General features: G+C 40.3%; 1 long non-coding RNA gene across 1 annotated transcript in view; it reads right to left on the bottom strand.

Annotated features, from left to right (window-relative positions):
* The window catches only part of LOC142464086 (uncharacterized), an 86,734-nt gene that overhangs the window by 63,346 nt on the left and 770 nt on the right, over positions 1–22,618 (bottom strand). Inside the window, exon 2 of the long non-coding RNA XR_012787568.1 lies at positions 19,546–19,643. This is a non-coding gene — a long non-coding RNA (uncharacterized LOC142464086). The remainder of the gene's footprint in view (positions 1–19,545; positions 19,644–22,618) is intronic.

Here is a 22,618-nt window from a genome sequence, read left to right as displayed (position 1 = left end):
ACTCAGTTGGAGTATACAGGTACACTGTATATGGAGGATATGCAGTTGGGGTATACAGAAATACTGTATTTGTAGGATACTCAGTTGGAGTATACAGGTACACTGTATATGGAGGATATTCAGTTGGAGTATACAGGTACACTGTATACGGAGTATAGGCTGTTGGAGTATACAGATGCACTGTATATGGAGGATATGCAGTTGGAGTATACAGGTACACTGTATACGGATTATAGGCTGTTGGAGTATACAGGTACACGGTGTATGGAGGATGCTCAGTTGGAATATACAGGTACACTGTATATGGAGGATACGCAGTTGGGGTATACAGGTACATTGTATATGGACGATACGCAGTTGGAGTATACAGGTACATTGTATATGGAGGATACTCAGTTGGAGTATACAGGTACACTGTATATGGAGGATACTCAGTTGGGGTATACAGAAACACTGTATATGGAGGATACTCAGTTGGGGTATACAGAAACACTGTATATTGAGGATACGCAGTTGGGGTATACAGGTACACTGTATATGGAGGATACGCAGTTGGAGTATACAGGTACACTGTATATGGAGTATACACAGTCGCAGTATACAGATACACTGTATATGGAGGATATGCAGTTGGAGTATACAGATACACTGTATATGGAGTATAGGCTGTTGGAGTATACAGATACACTGTATATGGAGGATATGCAGTTGGAGTATACAGATACACTGTATATGGAGGATATGCAGTTGGAGTATACAGGTACACTGTATATGGAGTATACACAGTTGGAGTATACAGACACACTGTATATGGAGGATACGCAGTCGCAGTATACAGATACACTGTATATGGAGGATACGCAGTTGGAGTATACAGGTACACTGTATAAGGAGTATACACAGTCTCAGTATACAGATACACTGTATATGGAGTATAGGCTGTTGGAGTATACAGATGCACTGTATATGGAGGATACGCAGTTGGAGTATACAGGTACACTGTATATGGAGGATACACAGTTGGAGTATACAGGTACACTGTATATAGAGCATATGCAGTTGGAGTATATAGAGGATACGCAGTTGGGGTATACAGATACACTGTATGTGGAGGATACGCAGGTGAAGAATACAGATACACTGTATATGGAGAATAGGCTGTTGGAGTATACAGGTACACTGTATACGGAGTATAGGCTGTTGGAGTATACAGATACACTGTATATGGAGGATACGCAGTTGGAGTATACAGGTACACTGTATATGGAGGATACGCAGTTGGAGTATACAGGTACACTGTATATGGAGGATACGCAGTTGGAGTATACAGGTACACTGTATATGGAGGATACGCAGTTGGAGTATACAGGTACACTGTATATGGAGGATACGCAGTTGGAGTATACAGGTACACTGTATATGGAGGATACGCAGTCGGAGTATACAGATATACTGTATATGGAGGATACGCAGTTGGAGTATACAGGTACACTGTACGGAGTATAGGCTGTTGGAGTATACAGATGCACTGTATATGGAGGATACTCAGTTGGAGTATACAGATACACTGTATATGGAGTATACACCGTTGGAGTATACAGACACACTGTATATGGAGGATACGCAGGCGCTATACAGATACACTGTATATGGAGGATACGCAGGTGAAGTATACAGATACACTGTATATGGAGTATAGGCTGTTGGAGTATACAGGTACACTGTATATGGAGGATATGCAGTTGGAGTATACAGGTACACTGTATACGGAGTATAGGCTGTTGGAGTATACAGATGCACTGTATATGGAGGATACTCAGTTGGAGTATACAGATACACTGTATATGGAGGATACGCAGTTGGAGTATACAGGTACACTGTATATGGAGGATACGCAGTTGGAGTATACAGGTACACTGTATATGGAGGATACGCAGTTGGAGTATACAGGTACACTGTATATGGAGGATACGCAGTTGGAGTATACAGGTACACTGTATATGGAGGATACGCAGTTGGAGTATACAGGTACACTGTATATGGAGGATACGCAGTCGGAGTATACAGATACACTGTATATGGAGGATACGCAGTTGGAGTATACAGGTACACTGTATATGAAGTATAGGCTGTTGGAGTATACAGGTACACTGTATATGGGGGATACGCAGTTGGAGTATACAGGTCACTGTATATGCAGTATACACTGCCGTTAATCCATTCTTGTGTTTAACAAATTTCCCCCACCAGATTAACAAATGCATTAAAATTGCTTTTAGAATTAGAATACACAGTCTCACCGTCTCACCGTCTCACCGTCTCACCGTCTCACCGTCTCACCGTCTCACCGTCTCACCGTCTCACTTTCTTGGCATCTTGGTCACTGGGAAATGGAGTCAGATTTTTGGAGAAGTTCACGCTTTTACCACAAAAACTATTAAATACATCAAGGATATCAGCAGGGTGTAAAGGGGACGACTTACTGATAAAAAAGGTGTGGGTCAGGGGCCATTTTATAAAACTAGGGGGATTAAGAGAAAGCATGCTTCTTACTGAAAGGGTGATGGGTGCATGGAACAGCTTCCCATCAGAGGTAAGTAAGGGCAAGTATTGTAGTAGATTTATACATTGCATGGGAACCATCAAGGAAAGGCAAGAGAATCAAAATGGCGGTTGTGTAGAGACTCTGGTGCTGCTTTTACCATGAGCCAATTAGGGGTTCACACAAAGATTCCAACAGCTTTCCACTTTGGAGTATTATTGATTTCTGTGGCCTCTTAAAATTATCCACCGCTGAACATATTCTAGCAAATGCTTAATACCTCAATCTGATCAAAAATTTGGGGGCTCCTTTCAGCTGTCCCGGAAAAGCCCCCCACTAGCCCCTGATAAAAGACACATGTAGTTCTTGTGCATCTCTGAGTTAGGCTTTTTGGGCCTACCTGAATAATAATGAAACATTTCTTTAGTTAGGAAACAATGATTTGAAAATGCGAAGGTGGGTACATGGGAAAGTCTCCCCCCTCCGCCCCCCCCCCTCTTTATTGCAAGTTCGGGATGTAATCCGCGGCGGATGGCGACTCAGTAACTGCCCCCCCCCATTACCGTCTCTGGGGAGTTCCGGCCTAAAATAGCCAGAAAACAACCGCTTGGGAACAAACAGAATGACCCCCTTGTTGTGCTACATAGTTTATACATGGAACTAATACAGTGTATACATTTGGGGGCCTATGGACTGTGCATCGCAAATGCAAACCCTAAAAAGACTTAACAGTGTTAGCGCAGAATGAAGATGCTATGTAGCGACCCAAAATATATTTGCCGCAACCTGGATGTTTCATGATACTGTATAAGGTTATTTTTTCGTTTAATCATTTTCACAGTTTAGCGTTTATAAATAATATTATGCTAATAATTTTATATAAATATAATATATACACTAATGTATTATTTAGCATCGATGGATGTGTCAAAAATCATTTCAAACAACAAATTATGCCTGATGTGTCTTCTTACGCAGGACGTATATTTTTTCAAGGTTTGTATTACTTTTTAGCACGAGAATTTTGACGCACAACAAAATATAAAATAAAATCTTAGTACAGAGGTGGCCAACGCCACTTCAAGAGCCACCAACAGGTCAAGTTTTCAGGATATCCCTGCTTCAGCACATGTGGTTCAATCAGAGGCTCAGATTGAGCCACCTGTGCTGAAGCGGAGACTGATCGAGCCACCTGTCTTAGTACACAAGCTACTGTGAGTTACCTACTAAGGTCTCCAAACTGCCAAAAATGGAAATAGCCATGTTAGTCCAGTGCAGAATAAATGAGTTCTTCAGCATTCATATATATATATTATATATATATATCAGAATAAATGAGTTCTTCAGCATTCATATATATATATTATATATATATATCAGAATAAATGAGTTCTTCAGCATTAGGTGATACCTTTTGTATTTGGGCTAACAATAGATATTATAGGACAAACTTTCACGAGTTCTCCTCTCAGGTCAGCAATACTGATTTACAAATGAATCTATGTTATAAACAGAGATTAGAATTTTTTTTATTTTTAAATCTCTGTTTATGACATAGATTCCTTTGTAAATCAGTATTGATGACCTGAGGAAGAGAGGAAACTCTTGAAAGCTTGTCCTATGGCATAAATTGTTAGTCCAAATAAAAAAGGTATCGTCTAATACTGAAGTACTCATTTATTCTTTCATATCTATCTATATATATATAGATATAGATATATATATATATAGATATATATTTTATATATATCTGCTATGACCTGCACAGCATCTAGATTCTATTCAATGTGACATCATATTATCAAATGCATTCCTTTCTATATGTTCAAGGATCCCTTTTGCAAACCGAAGAATGAAGATAAATCTTAGTCGTGTTAATCTGAAATATATCTAAATTGTTTGAAATATATTGTTTGCAACATTCAAATAATCCGATTGAAAAAAATCAACATTTTGAATGTAACAGAAATTGTTTCTCCCTGCCTCTCATGGTTTTTCCTAATTAAAAAGTATTTTATTAATGCACAATTACTAATGTTATTTATCATTTATGAAATTATATTTTTTAGTTGAGATTTTTTTGCCTTTGACATTGTCTAAAAACAAACATTTTAAAGGCTTTTAGAAAAAGGGGTTTCCTTATTTCTCTCTTCCCTTCCAAATAGTTTTTCTTCTCAACTGATTAAAGGTTACAAATACAAAAAAACCTTAGTATAAAAATACCTGAACAATTGCTAAATTCTATGAACAATTGAAACCTGCTATTTTTTTTATTTATTGGTATTTTTTAAATCATATGACTATCATTAATATCTGAAGCGAAAATATATCCTACAAGTATTTAAACAAGAAATTGTACCATTTGAAAGCAGAGGCACGAAACAGCAATTATTTGATATTTACCATAAAAATGAGTTTCTATGTAGGAGGCAATATTTCAAAAGAGTTATTTTTATAAAGAATAATAAAATAGTTATTAAGGAAAAATCTTTCTTTTTTTAAAAAACCTCTTTTAGATCCACTGTTATTTTTCATGTAACCTTTTTTTCCTTACCTTCGTGGGGTACAGTATTTTGACTTGTTCCTTCAGCAAACAAAGATTATATAAAATTCAAGCAGACTAATATAGATAAATAATAACAACCCAGATGTGTGTTTACATGGGAGGAAAGTGCATTATTCTCACAGTTTGGCTGACATTGTTTCTGCAGACAGCAATGAACTGAACAAGCAAGTATAACATCTTTTGTAATTGTGTGGTTAATTCTGAAACTGGAGCTGATAATGAAGAATCCTCTAATTAAATCTGATGTACTGTACAAGTGTTAGAACACTGACGACCAAAATGCAATGAAGTGCTTTTTTTAGGGTGTGGTCACAAGAAAAGTGCTTTGCCTCTTCTGCATCATATTTCATTCACCTCTCAGCAGCACATATTACAGAGAAACAACAGCAACATGCAGACAATACAAAAATTATATTATACATTTTTTCTGTGCGTCAAAATGTCAGTGGTAAAAGTAATACAAACCTTCCTAAAATATGCGTTGTGTGCACTAAGACGTCATATATGTTCCGCCTGACATCATTTGTATTTTTTTAAGGATTTTTGTTGCATAACATCATGTCGAATACCTGATTTGATACAATTTAAATTAAAACAGAATGAGGTGTATTTTGTTTAAAATATATAACTAGTGTTCGTAAATATAAATGATTGACATCATATTATTTATAATAACCATACCGGGAAAATAATACTTGTTGTTAGAATGAATTAAACATCCGGGCTGCATCAAATACATCTTTGGGTTGATAAATAGCAACTTCATTCTGCGCTAATGTTATTAACAACTTTTTAGGGTTTACGACAAGTAGAACGTGGCGGCAATTTTGATGCGCTAGGGGATACCATTAACATCTGTACGCTCAGCGCAGTCCCATTTCTGTGCGGCCCAAAATATCTGTGTTACGTTGATGGAGCAGACGAAGACATTTTTACGGTTAGTGCGTAGGTGCACGCAAGCGAAATACGGTTTCTCTGTGCAAATTTGCCAGCAAAAAGCCATTTTCAAGCCGGATAAAAGTGTTCTCAACTTTAAAAATGGTTCGTTCTCATTGTGGCTGCTTCTTTGCATTTGAAGTTCAGGCTCAGTAGTAAGATGGTAATACCTTTTAATCATTAAGAAATGGCTTACAAATCCTATGCCGTTCAATTCTTACAAAGAGTACTGGATTTACAATGTATCATTAGGTACATTTGCTAATTCCCCCTTGTCCATTCTTGCTTTAAGATTAGGGTTTTTGACTTAATAGGCACCTTTTTGTGGAGGGGAGGGGAAGGGGGGGTTATTTATGACAGTTTCCTGTCTGCGAAACTGGAGCTGAAATGCTGTGCCAGACTTATTAAAGGAAAAACTCCAATTCTTTACATGGGATTCCTGTCATTCTGCAGCTGGGAGGCGGTAATAAATAGAGCCCCTTTGGTTTGTACTTTTGAGCCATTTTGGTAACTCCCATGGAACTGACCTGGTGAGATGCCGGGGGTTATTTAATAAAGTCTCCTCGCTTCAAAATTGGGTCAAAAATATGACGCCGGATTTATTCAAGGAGAATATTCCATTCAATTAAAAAAAACTCCTTGATACACTTGGTGGGGTTTTTTGCCTGCGTTTTGCAGTTGGGAAAGTTTAATACACAGACCTATGTGGGATTATATCACTGTGCCAGGGTCCCCTGTGTTCATAACTATAGTGCTATAGAGTTTTCCCATATTTATCAAAGGGAAATAAAATCTTATTTGTTTCAACAGGGCTACTTTTATTTTATTAAATATGTTTATCTTTTTTTGCACTGATTTCGTTGGGTGACTTTAGGAATCTCACCCCTAAGGAACTCACCTAACCTGGATAACATGGTTTAGGGTACGGTAGGAAAAAGCTCTCAACGTTAGAATCAAACCTGCATCTACAGTACCATTTAGTGACATTGGATACAGTGTCACAAAGTCTCTGTTTGAAACAATATGCACAGAGAGAAAGAGATTTCAGGATGCAAAATGTGAAAAGGTTTGAGCTAAATACTACATTAAATAAGTTACAAAACGTGACAAAACCCTCCACTGTACAGTATGCAGTATATACTGTACAAAATACCACTTGTGAGCACATGCATATATCTCAGAGAGGTCTACAATGCTGCCTTTCCCCATGATCTCTTAGCATTCCACTGCAGCAGGGATTCTGGGAAATGACATGCAAATGAGCACTCACTGTGTGTCACTTTTTGCTTCTTGTCCATTTAAGGGCTGATTGAAGCAGAACTCTCTTCCACAATATATTTACCGCTGAACCTTTATTCAGATACAGCTTTGGTCACAGGTTTCATCTTCAAAGCATCCTAAAGGTGAAGGAGTTATTATATCTTTTGTTCACTCTTGTATACCTGAGAGCCCTGTTTTTTGGTACTTGGTATCTCAAGAATGGAGATGGCAGGAAAGTACAGAAAAAGGGTTCGGTGAGGGGGGGGGGCCTTACAAAGTTCAACATTTACCAAACAAATCTAGTTTTGATCACTTCTGTTTGCTATAAATAAGACATAGAGGTTTAGATTTCAAATTAAGAAAAGCAGTTACTCATCCTGAAACCTACAACACGCACTTGTGATTTGGGGAGAGTCATCTGGATGGGGTTTGGGAGGAGTTACACAGTGCACAGGTTATAATGAGATGTATCGCATTCTGCGTCTCTGCCCCAGCTTGCACCTTGGGGAGAGTCAGTAGGAGGAGTTGGGGGGAGTAACATGGTGCACAGATTATAATGAGATGTATCACATTCTGCGTCTCTGCCCCAGCTTGCACCCTGGGGAGAGTCAGTTGGGGGGAGTTACATGGTGCACAGATTATAATGAGATGTATCACATTCTGCGTCTCTGCCCCAGCTTGCACCCTGGGGAGAGTCAGTTGGGGGGAGTTACATGGTGCACAGATTATAATGAGATGTATCACATTCTACAGGAGATGTTAGTTTTTTTGCAGAACTGTACTGAGCTAGGCACGTTCTATAGTGCCGGGCGCGTGCTACGCCGTGCGCGCGCGCGGATTTTTAGTTGGCTGACGTTAGTCAGCCTTTCTATAGATCTGCCGCACGCGCGCACGGCAGGGAGAGGGGAGCAATCAGACAGCGGCGAAGATGAAGAAATTAATATTTTCGCGCCGCTGCCTGCGCTCAAATGTATGTATTGGTGTGTATGTATGTATGCGTGTATGCATGGATGGATGTGTGTGTGTGTGTGTGTGTGTGTGTGTGTGTGTGTGTGTGTGTGTGTGTGTGTGTGTGTGTGTATGCGTGTATGCATGGATATGTGTGTGTGTGTGTGTGGGGGGGGGGGGTAAATAAATGCACACAAAAAAAAAATTATTAAACTTTTTTTTTAATTTAAACAAATCTTACCTACACTCCCCTTACACTTACACCCACACAACATATACACGCATATACACGCACATACTGTACACGCATATACACTTACCTGCAACTCCCGGCTCTATCTACACGGAAAGCATGCGGCACGTGCACGCGCGTTCGCATAGGAATGTGCGGCCGCATGCTGTATAGAACGGCCCTAAGGGTGTCAGAAGTTGTAGGCTCGAGGCCGGGGGGGAGTAGGAAGAAGCTCCAGGAACATTTTAACTATTTACAGTCTTTATTATAAAATACAAGTCTTGCCTAGCAATGGTACAGTTCTAAGGTAGTTAGTGTAGAGTCTGGACCAGCAATTCCATAAGGATAGAGGTGGGGAGCCTCTGGGATAGTCGTCTTTAATCAGTCCTGTGCGGTTTCTTCTATAGTTTGGCTCAGCTTGTGCTTCTGGGAGACTTGAGTACATAGCAACTTAGATATATAGGGGGGCTTTGTACAGGGACTTAATTCACATCAAATCATTAGAGACAAATGCCATTAATCCTATATTAGAGGAGGAAATTCCATGGCAGTCACCGGATATTTTTCTTTTATAAATGGGGGGAATTTTATCTTGCCCATGAATCGCAACTGTCATGATAATGTCATGAGATATTGGGTATTTTTGATCCCTCTGGTGCTTGAGGGGTTAATGAGCTACATTTTTAAGAAAAATACAAGTTCTGACCTGTTTCAGACTCAGCATTTTGTATTTTTCTTAAAAATGTAGCTCATTAACCCCTCAAGCACCAGAGGGATTAAAAATACCCAATATCTCATGACATTATCATGACAGCAACAAGGGACACGTAATCAAAGTCTCCCGGCAGCAAAAAGCAGGGCAGCAAAATGGGGGGCCACAATATGGGGGGGCCACAAAACGGGGGACAGCACAACTGCATTAGATATATCAGGGAAAAACATTCCTATTAAAATTAATAAGATGTTCTCGTTACACAGATCTGACACAGGCGTCGTTGCACCGGTGCTGGTAGCTGCGAGACTTTGATAAATACAACGGTTTTCCCCAGTTATACATTTGGGAGACTTTGGAAAATGATTCTGGTGTTTTTATCTGCTCAGAGAACGGAGTTGCTTGTAACCTCCCAAGCTGTGTACTCCCATGCAATAAAACCAATACTGTCACGTGCTTCTCTTCATTCACATTCAGTTTTCACATTACCTTTTCCAAGGTGGTAATTTTACACTCATCTTAATTAACAACGACACAGAATTGTATGTATGTATGTATGCATGTATGTCTTTATTTATATAGTGCCATTAATGTACATAGCGCTTTACAGTAGTAATAGAAATAGAATTCCATCCGTTTAAATGTTTGGAGGTGTTACATGATGATGAGATGGCCCCTTCCTTTCTTGAGTTAATTTGAAGCCCGCCCTGATTTAAATACTACCAGACAAGAGGTGGTAAGTAATGCGTTAGCCATCAGAAAACCAGTTAATATCTGGGCTGAGGGGACTGGAATTTATTCTTACTCATTGCTCATGGTCCGGAGAATACAGAGCTTTTGGTTTCTAATTTGAACACATTTCATGGTTTGTACAAAGTACAAAGGCAATAAGGGCTTCGTCGGCATGTTTCATGCTGCTTACCCAACTGCAGTTATGTGCTAATGTTTCACAGCTTCAAAGCTGGGGCAAAACCAATGCAACAACCAGCAAACGTCAAGAAACAGGCGCAATTTGGGTCATTTTAAATTTGCGTCACGTGGGATGAACGTATCGAGGTGCCATGCTCCAACTCTGCTCCTCTTACGTCAGGGAGTATTTTGGGGAGTGGTTGCAGGAAGAGTTGGGGAACAAGGGGGTCAGCGCAATATTACAATGAGAAGGGTCAAAGGTTGGGGTTGTAGCTGGTTACGTTTTCCTCTCTCTTTGCATCAAATAACTAGCATTACCTTCTGCTCCTGAGAGATCTGCAGCAAATGTTAGAAGCAAGATTAACAAGTTTCATACGTGTCACTGGCACAAATTGACACAAATAAAATGTTTTGCTCCAGTGTTTTGAAGTACACTGCACCATGTTGACACACATCCCCCTATCTATCAAGGGAATTATGGAGAAAAATTAGGCATTTCCATCCCATGTCAATGTATTCAGATACTTTGCTCCAATTTTACCCTGCCTGCACCTGCTTGCAATTTACACATGTATATGGTGCAATCGCACAGTACACACATTATAAATACCATATAGTGCATGTATGTATAATACACAATAGACGGCATTTGTAGAAAAAAAGTGTAATAGTAAAACCAACAGACTACGTATAAAAAGTACAGCATGTCCAAAGAGATCACGTAATGTATAGTCATTCATTCAGGATTGATCTCTTACAGTATATACAGAACGTACAGTATCTTCCTCTCAATCACCTCTTCCAAAATGCACATGCAGTATATTATTCACCTCCTATACCTAGCACGCGCCTCTCCCAGATATTTCAAACAGGCATCATTCACATTATTGTTTCCAGAAATACGTTTATGGTTGGGAAAATCCTCACTGCAGACAAATCAAAGATGATTCTTTAACTCTTTGAGGTCCCCAAACCACTTCCCAGAAGATGATCAGATTCCCCGCTTTCAAAAACAGTAAAATCCAGCACCAGATTTATTCAAAGGAACCCTATTAAAAGCAATTTCATTTTTCCTTTGATAAATTAAGTGCGATATCTTTTCATCAGGTTTTGCAGCTGGGAAACATGATATACAAACCCCACATATATTTATTTTTATATATAACTAGCAGAGATAAGGGTATGGTCAGTTGTTATATATATATATATTTTTTTTTTTTTTTTTTAAATATATATATATATAGTGCAGAATAAATGAGTTTTTCAGTATTAGGTGATACCTTTTTTATTGGACTAACAATTTATGTCATAGGACAAGCTTTCGAGAGTTATCCTCTCTTCTTCAGGTCAAGCAATACTGATATACAAAGGATTCATTATATATATAAATGTGTGTGTGTGTATAACACAGATAAAGCATGGTTAGCGGATATATATATTTGTGTGTGTGTGTATATGTATAACACAGATAAGGGCATTGTTGGCTGTTATATATAGTTGTTATTATATATATGTATATATATATATATATTTATATATCACAGATAAAGGCGTGGTTAATTGTATATACATATATATATATAAATATATATATATATATATATATATATATATGTAAAACAGCTGATATATATATAAACAACAAGTGACCATACATATGACTTGTGTCGTGTGTGTGTGTGTCACAGATAAGGGTGGGATTAGTTGTTGCTTTATCAAACTGGAACTGATTGAATGGTGTATACTGGGAGGGGAGAGACAGATCAGATGTAGTATAAATATTACCCAGTTCTAGGTTACTAAACCCCAATGGAACTGAGTGACTGAGACAGGTTATTAGGGGGGGTACAATATTGATACATTCCAATACAAGCCCAGTAGTAAAATAAAATATATAATTATAATGAATTAAATATAATGACATTTACGGTAGTCTCTCCCACCCTCCCTTCCCCTGCTGATGCTGTCACAAAATGAAGGAAATAGAGAGGCGGCTTTGTAGGAAGGGGGAAACACTGCGAGGTGTGAGCGGGATATGGAAGGGAGGTTTTGCCTCATTTTTGGTTCGGGCCAGAAACGAGACCAGGGCTAAATTTAGCCGCACTTCTTTCCTATCACCATGAAAGCGGTGCAGAAAGTGTTTTAGTGCTTAATTATAGCGCCAAAAATGACCAAATTACAAAAAAATGATAAGTACTCTTAGTACATATGGCACTAATCACACAAAGAAAATTGATCACTTTTGTAGACGCAAATGCATCCGTATTTCCCACCCCGTCTTCCTGCGCACACCCCGTTGTGTTTTCTGCATCTCGTGCATCATAACTGGCAATAAAATAATCATTTTTCCGAATAAAATGTTACAGATCTATGGTTTAAATTTGAAACATTGCTCACACAAAATCTCTGGTTTTTAATGGCTTGTTCACCCCTCTATAAGAACATTTACACATAAAACTGACCTCGCCGGTTTCCCTGCGACAAGCCTGAGATCTTTCCATTTTTAGACCTGTCTAATTGTGAGAATGTGTTAGGAGTTCCGCCCATTATATGATCACCGTTTCAAGTTCATTTCATTGTACATATTAGTCAGTGTTCCTTATGCTGAAACTACAGGATACACAGATTATGAAACCTCTCATGTCTCAGTACACATTGTGAAGATACCTCCAAGGTTTCAAAAGCTCTGTACACGATCATTTCATATATGAATAGCTCTCTTAAAAAGGTCATCGCAAGCTGTGACAAATACGTTCAGCGCCAACACGAAAAACCTGATCCATCAGCTGACGGGAAAATGGTTTGTTCAAAGTCTCGCAGCTGCAAAACTGGGGCAAAATGAGAGCGAAAAGGTGCACTGGGTTTATCACAGACAATGAGCAGTGTTAATTTTTTCCTGTGATGTAATTTGGCATGATTTGGTTGCACTCGTTTTGCAGCTGGAAGACTTTAGGACCACTTAAGTCGGGGGGGGGGGGTTCAAGACCTCCCAACAGGTCAGGTTTTAAGGATGTCCCACTTCAGCACAGGTGGCTCAATCAGTCCCTGCTTCAGCACAAGTAGATCAATCAGCCCCTGCTTCAGCACAGGTGGCTCAATCTTTGACTGATTGAGCTATCTGTGCTGAAGCTGGGATATCCTCAAAACCTGACCTGTTGGGGTTTCTTGAGGACTGGAGCTGAAAACCCTTGATTGAAGTGTTGTACAGGTACAGTATGTAACTATTGCAGCGGTTGAGGAATGCAAATAAATTGCTCCATTTCTTCCAGCAATGAAGGAGTTTTATTAATTACTCAGCGTCTTAAAAACAAAGGTCTCTGGTGCTTCTCCAGGGATTCATTAGTTATTCTCGTCATACCAATTTCAATGACATTTTACCTTCCCGAAGTTATTTTCCTCACTCAGTTTAGTCTTGTCGGTGACGAAGCGGCAAAGATCTATATGTAACTTTAGTCCTGAAAAGCCACAATTACAGTAAATGTATTATCCAGCTTTAAAGCTGCAATACTATATTCCTCTCCCTTTATTTTTATTTCTCATTTGTATATGTAAAGCATGTGACAATGTATAATTCTACATTCTAACCTAAGGTGGCAAAAGTTATATATTTTATACAGTTATTCTGAGGATGTAAAAAGTGACTTTTGTAACTTTCTTAGGGCAAAAAAAAAGATATGTTGCCTTGTTTGTAAAACCATAAATCTTGCTCCATTCTGCTCTCGAATTTTGTCCATATGCTTTCTAAAACGACAGCAGATCGTACACGGAAAGAACATAAGAGTGAAGAAATAAAAATGACATGCGCTTCTGTTATCATTTAAACTGTATCACGTGTATGCTACGTGATGCAATGTCGTTGCAGACAACTAATTATGCGTCATATATAAGAAGTTACATAACAACCCCCATACAGTACATGCCACGCATATTTGATCAACGTTTGTACTTCATTTTTAGCACTGCACGCTACTTAGAAATGGACAAGAACATGAAAATGTTACCTGTGTTTTCGAATATACATCAAACTACTAGCAGAAAATAAAAGAATACAGACCTATTCCATGTTTCAAAAATGTATAGTCCTGGGTGGATTATTGTGGTGAGAGGAATAAGGGACCTACACAGATCAGTCACAGAAATCATGCTGGGAATAAACCCCTTCATTAGTCCCATGCACCCCAAGAACATTTTACTTGCCATATCTTGCCCCAATTGAGTGCTGCCTAGACACCATACTTTTTTTTTAGTGCTGGGAATAAATTCCAGACAAGAAAATGCCGAGGTTTGTGCGTAGAAGATAGCGCCTACCTGGGGCATGCAAATGGAACAATAACTTGTACTGTAGCTACCATACACAGTAACCCGGAATAACTGCGTCATAACTGTCTAGTGCATATATAGCAACACAGCCTGGAGGACAGAGCAGCCCAAAAGTGGAATATCCACAACACAATACACTGACGTGCTCATGAGTCGCTCTGTGCATCATTAGGGAAGTCTTCAGTGTGCAATGCCGTGAAGTACAGGACCATGGAGAGAGACGTGAATGTACCAGAAAAAAATACATTGAGAGGTGAACGCCAATAAAAATATGAATTGAATTATTCATGGGTAAAAACGGAGGTGCAGAAACCAACTACGCGTTTCGCACCTTAGCGCGTTATCGTTATCTTTGCGGTGAGAAATGCGTCAGAGGACCTCATGCTTGTTGTTCTTTTTGTCTCTTATGCCCATTAAATAACCAGTTATTTTTACCTGCCTCCATCCCTTCGTTTTTGGCTGTGCCCAGCCTTTCTTCCACAACTGTACGCTTTACATACTTACATACTGTGCATTAGTTGAGCGAATTTAATGTCTCCTGCCTGACGGTGTCCGCAGCCAGCGTCGTGCATAAACTATTTTTTCTCTGCCGGTTCTACTCACGTTTTTCTCCCTATGCCACGTTTCAATTTATAAAGCTGTCTGTGAGTAGGTTTCCTGGCTCTGCACTTCTTCTACCCAGGCTGTGCTGAAAAGCTGTGTAATGCTGCAGGCATCAGCTTATAGGGTTAAAATCGACATGAAGCAACAAGCAACACATTGGGTTCATTTGCATGCCATTACCCAGAATCCCTGGCTGCAGTGGAAGCAGTGTATGCTAAGAGATAATGGGGAAAGGCAGCATAGCAGACCTGTCTGACATGAATGTGCTCACATGTGGTACTTTAATTAACTTATAGAGCATCACTCAAAAAAAAGTCTGCTAATCATTACTGCAGCTATCTAATAATTCCAAAACTAGTGGCTGAATGTAACTGCCTCATCTTGTTGTCCAGATCAAACACAGGAAAGGTACACGATATCTGGTCACTAGTTCTGCATATTATTATTGTTTTAGTACTGTTTCATTGTATAGAACACAGCACTGTTACAGACCAGGGGACCGCTGTACTAAGCGTCGCAAATGGGATTTTGGCATAAATTTAATTCAAGGAAATCACAAATTGTATTGTGCTTGTGTGCATGAACAATGTGTACAGTATCTTCAGCGGCAAAAATGTTTTTAGTCAGGTATATTGGCGCATGACGCATATATATCAATGGTACGTGCTAGGAAAAAAATCTATCTGTGCGTCATAAAAAATGGTTTGAACCCGAGTCAAAATCGTCCACCAAGTTAAGCCCGCCCTAAATCCTAAAAAGTCTGTTTAAATAGTTAGAATACATTAGTGGGGTAACCCCCGCTCAGCTAGGGAGAACATGGGGAGGAGAGGGGGGCTAAGTAATGGTGAATACTGAGTTTACATTGTTAGCGCAGAATAAGGTTGCTACGTATCAACCAAAAAATGGGTGTACCGCAGCACGGGAAGCGAAGTGTTAACAGCACAATGTAAATGACAAAAATATAGAAAACAAGGGGAAAACTCTTAAAACAGTATTCCAGATAATAAGCTGTAGTTTACAGCATTTTATTTCCTTTATAATTTTACCTTTAAAACAACGATTTTATAGAAATGTTGGTTTTCTAACACATTTTGAGACCTTTTTAAATCGCAAGTGACACAATTAATTGGATTCAAAATGTAGATTTCTAGATATATTGTGTTTGCTGTTAAAATTATGCTAATAAGATTTTTTTTACATATTTATTGTCGCATCAATGTATCAATTTACTTTAAACCTATTTTGCCCTGTATGTTTCAGTTTGGGATATAGGGTCAGGCTACAGGGGGAGATAAATATACTATATAGACCAGTGATTCTCAACCTTTTTTTGGGCCCTGCCACCCCGGAAGGACTTTAAAAATCTTGGAGTACCCCTACTCCTTAGACCCCACTCACCCTTCTTGCATTCACCATACTCCCCTTTATTCTTAACACACTCCACATTCAGCCTGTTCCCTCTTTCTCACACTCACTCATCCCCGTTCTCTATCACACACTCCACATGCATCCCACTTCTCTCATACTCCATACACTCACAGCTCACTCACCTTCCACCATTCCACACACATACAGACCACTCACTCTGACCACCCACACAACACACTTAACCCCTCATACACACAATACTCACCTCCCCTTCTCTTACTTAAACCCCACACTTTTGCCCTCCCCACACACAGCCCTCCTTCCCCTCCCCACACACAACCCTCATTCGCCTCCCCACTCACAAACCTCATTTCCCTCCCCACACAAAGCCCTCATCCCCTCCCCACACAACGCCCTCCCCCCTCCCCACACAAAGCCCCCTCCCTCCCCACACAAAGCCCCCCCCCTCCCCACACAAAGCCCTCAACTCCATCAACAAGGCCCTCAAAGCCTTCACCACCTTATCCCTAAACAAAGCCCTTTCCCCTCTTCTCACGCACTCCCACACACCTCTCCTGTGCGGGGGTGAGAGAGTGCATTTGAAGTTGTGCATGAAAGTCTCCCAGCTGAAAACCTGGGGTAAAAATGGCACCAGATTTATATGTTAAAAAGGGAATCCCATTGAAAGCAATGGGATCTGATGAAGGTTTTTTGCCCAAGTTTCCCCAGTTTTGAAACTGGGAGACTGTAATAAACAAACTCTTGTCTGCCCATAGCGAAGACTGTTGACTGCTGGAGGGGCATGCACTGCAATAGGCTGTATGGGGGTTATATACTGGTGTCTTCTGGCTGTAAAAAGGGGACACACTTCAGTGCAAAAGAATGACATCAGATTTATCAAAGGAAAAAGGACCATCACTTTCAGTGCTGTTTTTTACCCCAATTTCACAGCTGGTAGGTTTTCATAAATAACCAGATTTTGAAATGCTGCAAACCACTACACTTGTTTATCAAAGTAGAGCCACTAAAAGTACACAGGTTGTGGTATTTTGCTCCGTGTCCATATATGTAATGAACATTTGCTAGATTTGATCAAGAAAAAGTAATTCACTTCTGCAAAGAAGTTTCACAACACCCATAACTGCGAGAAAATAACACGCATTGCGTCACTTTTGCATCTGTAGCACACCTGGAGCCTACACAAAGGACCTGGTTATAGTGACAAAGGCAACAAGGCTTTTTTTTATCAGTCACTATACACAGAATCCCGACTGAAATAAATTCCTTCTCTCTTCCAACCTCTCTGAGACAGACAACTGCAACAGAAGCTGACTGGTATCTGCATAGATATCTCATCTGTGCCATGCAAGTTTTTTTGCAACCAGTTAAGGGGGGGGGGGGGTCAATAAAATGTCTAATTGTCTGCTCTTAAGTCCCTCTACCCTGATCTATATACTCTCAGGGGTATACAGTGTATCAAGGACAGATTGATGCAATTCTGGGGGCAACTAAAATTGCGAGACACACAATGCTTATCGCTCTCCTAATTATTCTAATTAAAATATTCTTATCTCATGGTGCAAAGGGTAGAATTAACATAGACACAAAAATCCAAGTGGGGTAGAGACCCTCAATTGGACAAGAAACCCAAAATTGCACTCTGAGAATAAAATACTTAATGGGACTAAACAATATTTAGTGCACTTTTGGCTATCAGCCTGGGATATATTGTTTAGTCCCATTAAGTGTTTTATTCTCATAGAGTGCAACTAAAATTGCACCAGATGTATCAAAGGAAATGTCCTAGGATTTTTTTTCTTCGATACTGTTGGAGCCATTTTTTTGCCCCAGAAATGCATCACTTTTCCTTGATATGTTGACCCCTTAGGAGTTGGGTTAGCATCAAGTATTATCACCAATAATGTATCAACACCTCTTACAACTAGCATAAAACCAGTGCAAAAATAACATTTGTTAAAGGAGAAGAACCTTGTGAAAAGCAATGGCCCCACTTATCTGGAGTAGTGACCTGTGTTTGTGCTGGACATACATAATGGACTATCCCTGATCTATGTCAAATTTCCCTCATGCCACATGCATGATCTATCGGTTATAGTTTTCTGTGTTTATTTCATGAATCTCATACATATCCTGGTACATTTCTCGATTAAATAACGGGTGAGGTCCAGGCCTGAAGTGGACTAAACCTCGCTCTCTAATAGTGCCAAAACGCTCCTACAAACTGGACATGAACACACGTGGCAAATGGTGCAGTGCATCAAAACAAACTTGTGCATCACCCCTTAGATGTATCAAAGTCTGATGACAGCAAATTTGGAGACTCACAGGTGCAAAGGAACCACTCCAGATGTATAGCATTAAAGGAAGCAATCCCATTGAAAGCAATTGCCTTTTTTCCTTGATAAATCTGGTGTAGTTTGCTGCTCCATTCTGGCAGCATCCACACCACCAGCTGCCACTGTAACCTATCAAAGTCTGCAGGCTGCAAAACAGATATATTCAAAACCGCACTCAAACTATATGATTTAAATGTGGTTCCTTTAGTAAATGTGATACTATTTTTTGCCCCAGTTTTGTAGCTGGCAGACTTTGATAAATCATCCCTTAGCCCAGGGGTTCTCAAGTCCAGCCCCCCCCCCCGAACAGGTCAACGCTGGAATCCCCACAACCACAGAGCCAGGAAAGCAGCTGTAAATTCCTGCAGAACATTGCACAGGGCAGAGCTGGGTTGATTTAAGCATGGAGGGGCTATTTCTGTCCCCCTGGGCTTTGTCAGACATGCACTAGTGACACAGTACAGACAGACATAGTTAAAACCTCCCTGCCTTTCACTAACCAGTTACGAGTTTGGGGGTTACTTTGAAGATGTAATTGGGCGATTCTTAACCCTTTCTGGCTTGATGGACCTGCAATGCATTTTAGTGTAGTAATATCCTCTCTCTCCCCTGAGGGGTTAATTTGGGTCTCTCAGTACACTTGGACGTGGCCAATTTAAACATATTGAACTTGTAGCGGATAGACTGTGCGCGTATGCAACAGGTTCACTGCACACATCACAATGTAACACTTTTACAGACAGGGAACAGGTTAGACCAAGTGATTGTAACATGCAACTCACAGATTCTCACCTGGGATGGAGAGGTGAACCATTCTCCTGTCTCACTCATCTTCCAAATCCTGGTTTTATAGATGGGGGCAGGAGGCACCCAGGAACAGCACAGCCCTCCTGAAACATCCAGAATACAGATAACTATCATATCTCATGTCTAAAGACAAGTGAAGATCTAACACTGTCATTGGTTGCATTGTATACAAAGGCAGAAAGTGTCCAGCACAGCGCTCTAACTAACACAGAGAGCGGAAACAACGCAGGTTTATCACGTGGATAATAGAACAGGACTTCTACGACCAGTCTCTATGTGCAAAGTCATCCTAAAGATGGACTCGGGCTCCCTGGACAGAGATATGACAAGACAATTAGATGCATAAGAATATGAGTAGGTTAATGGGACGTGGCCATATGTGCATCACTGCGGTATATACCGAACGTCTTCATCTTTAACTTTAAGTCGGGTTACTATCTTATTGTTAGCACCAAAAATCTTAATTACCGAGTTTTCAAGGAGAGTTTTTAAAGGAAGCCACGTGTGTTTGCTGGAAATGGCTACACTTAAGAATAGCGTCAGCAAGTATTAAAGGGTTAAAATATCTCAAGTGTTTATGGACACATTTATCTTCCAAGGATTTGACATGATCTTAATTATTCCCAATGTTCATTAAGAGAAACAGCTCGAAAATAACTGAGGGTTGGCAGCCACAGAGTTCTCACCTGAACTGCTTTCTAAGTCAAGTCTGATGTTTGGTTACCATGGGTGTGTCTTATGCTAATCCTATTGGCTCACATCATCGATATTTAAAATGGAATGTTATTAAATAAAATGATGAAGAAATGACATTGGTTTAGAACCCTTACAAGTGACGTGTCTGGTAATGTTACAATGTATTATACCGAACAGACATAAGCGAACCATGCTTTTAAAAGATGCAGCATCAGTCACTCAAACCCTCTTTCAACACGATCTCAAATGCATCCGGACTCACTTCTCTCGAACATTTTGACTCCACTTTACTACATTTCACATTAACAAGTCGATTCAATTGTCCTTAAAAAAAAAACAACAACAACCAACCCAGAGCAAAAGTAAGATGTTGTAACTTTCTACTTTGCTTTAAAATCAAGCCGGTTACAAGAAGGGAAATGTGCGGGTGTTTTCGGGCATGTTCGATTAATTAGGAACCCAAAAGTATCTGGGATTTCCTAAGAGAAAATTGTGTCCTTATGATGACCCCACGGTTGTATGAACAGTACTGTACGTAATGGGAGCAACAGTTACTCCTCTTTATATGGCATTAGGAACAAACGTAATGTAGTCATTCACTCCTCACAGACCCCCCGTCACTAAAATATCTACTAACTTCAGTCATAACAGGAAGCACTGTCCTCTAAGGCTAATTACCAATCACATATTATCCTATTAAGAACTCACATTTGGCTGCCTGTCATTTTAAACAAGCAAAGAAGAAGCTAGGAATGGGGTAACCCCCCCCCCCCCCCAAAACCAACAAAAAACTACATGCAACTGGATTAAAGAGGTAATAAGAATGTTTGAGAGAAAGAAAGACTGGTTTAGGGTCATTGTGACCTTTCATGCTTTAACGTCATCTAAAAATTACATGTACTGCTTGAAGGGTAAAACTCTGACGTACTTTTGCTTTCTGGCAATTTCATTGCGCACTTGATAGCAGCTCTTTTCCTCTTTATAAAGGTGCATCTTGCTTCCCAAAATTATTTTTATCTTTTGAGAAACATTAACTCTTTCCATGTGTGTAGCTGCCCTGGTTTGGTCTAACATAGTGCGGAGGGTATGCTTTAAAAATAGAATCCTATTCCTACAGGTCAAACTGTAGGGGACCATGGACCATGCCTGGGTTATTTTAAAGAGGGGAATGCTTAGTGTTTATTTTTTTTTGTTACAGTGACGATATGCACTTTTGTTTTGGGAATTGTTTTTTATTTGGCCTGAATTTCAGGGAGAACAGATGACTTCTTCATTAAGGGGCAACACTGAATTAGTATTGTAAGTATGACTAGATGCAACTCTAACTGGTCTCTAACTGGGTCTGAATGCGAAGCGCTAAACTCCTGCCCCAGATGTTATAAAGACAAAACCTACCCATATAGGGTGGTGTACAGGAGTTTCATGAGTACCTCGATCTCAGCGCTTCACCCTCTTCTTCTTTTTCCCACTTGTCCTCCTTTCTGACAGTTTGGGTTATTTGTACTTTGCACACCAAGCAGCTGCAGGTGTATGGGATGCCATGAACACAGAGTTGTCCCGTGGGTATCTCTCCTCTGTCATTATTTGGGGCGACCCCTCTTCTGCTCTGCCGTCTGCACCCCCACAGAATGCTAATTTTCTGTATTATCCCCTGTGTATCTTTGCACTGGCAGCTCATCTTGCTGGCAAGTTTACCCTCCGTATGGCACACGCTACCCTGTGATATGCCGCTCATCGCCCATTCTCCAGACATTTTTTGCTTATTCGCTTCCTAAATGAACATCAGTTCTTGGCGATGTCCAAACCCAGTGCCAACCACACAGCCGCCGGGGGAAGGCGACCCGCAACTTTTTGGGTGAACTTGTTTATTTTATTTGTGTGGAAGCAGGACGCACACCGGTGGTAATTGATTTATTTACCCCTTCCCTTGTACCCCCCCCCAAAAAAAAAAAGTTGTGAGAAGTGATTGCGTAAGTAAGTAAAAAATGCGAGTGGGGCCTGCGGTTGAGTACACACATTTAGAGGCAGAGAGGGGATCCCCTGACAGTAATGGGCACTGGATGTATCTTGGGGGGGGGGGAGGAGGGGAAGGGAGAGGGCTTCCCAAAGTGGAGAGGGGAGTTCTTCGGAGGCAGAGTTTGGGTTTCATATTGAAGGGTTAATGTTGAAGTGATTTTATGCATCTTATAAATCGCGCGGAGAAACTCAGGGGGGGGGGGGGGGCGTCTGTGTTATTTTGTGATGTGCACATACTGCTGAGGAGGGCTTGGTGTGAAGTGGGGGGAGGGGGGTCACCGGGAAGGTTGTAGGGTTGGGGTGTCAGGAAGCCCGGCCAGAGGTTGCTGAGAAGGAGATCGCTGCT

The sequence above is a fragment of the Ascaphus truei genome, chromosome 12 (genome assembly GCF_040206685.1).
Source record: "Ascaphus truei isolate aAscTru1 chromosome 12, aAscTru1.hap1, whole genome shotgun sequence".
Classification (NCBI taxonomy): Eukaryota; Metazoa; Chordata; class Amphibia; order Anura; family Ascaphidae; genus Ascaphus; species Ascaphus truei.
This window is presented reverse-complemented; position numbering and strand designations above follow the sequence as displayed.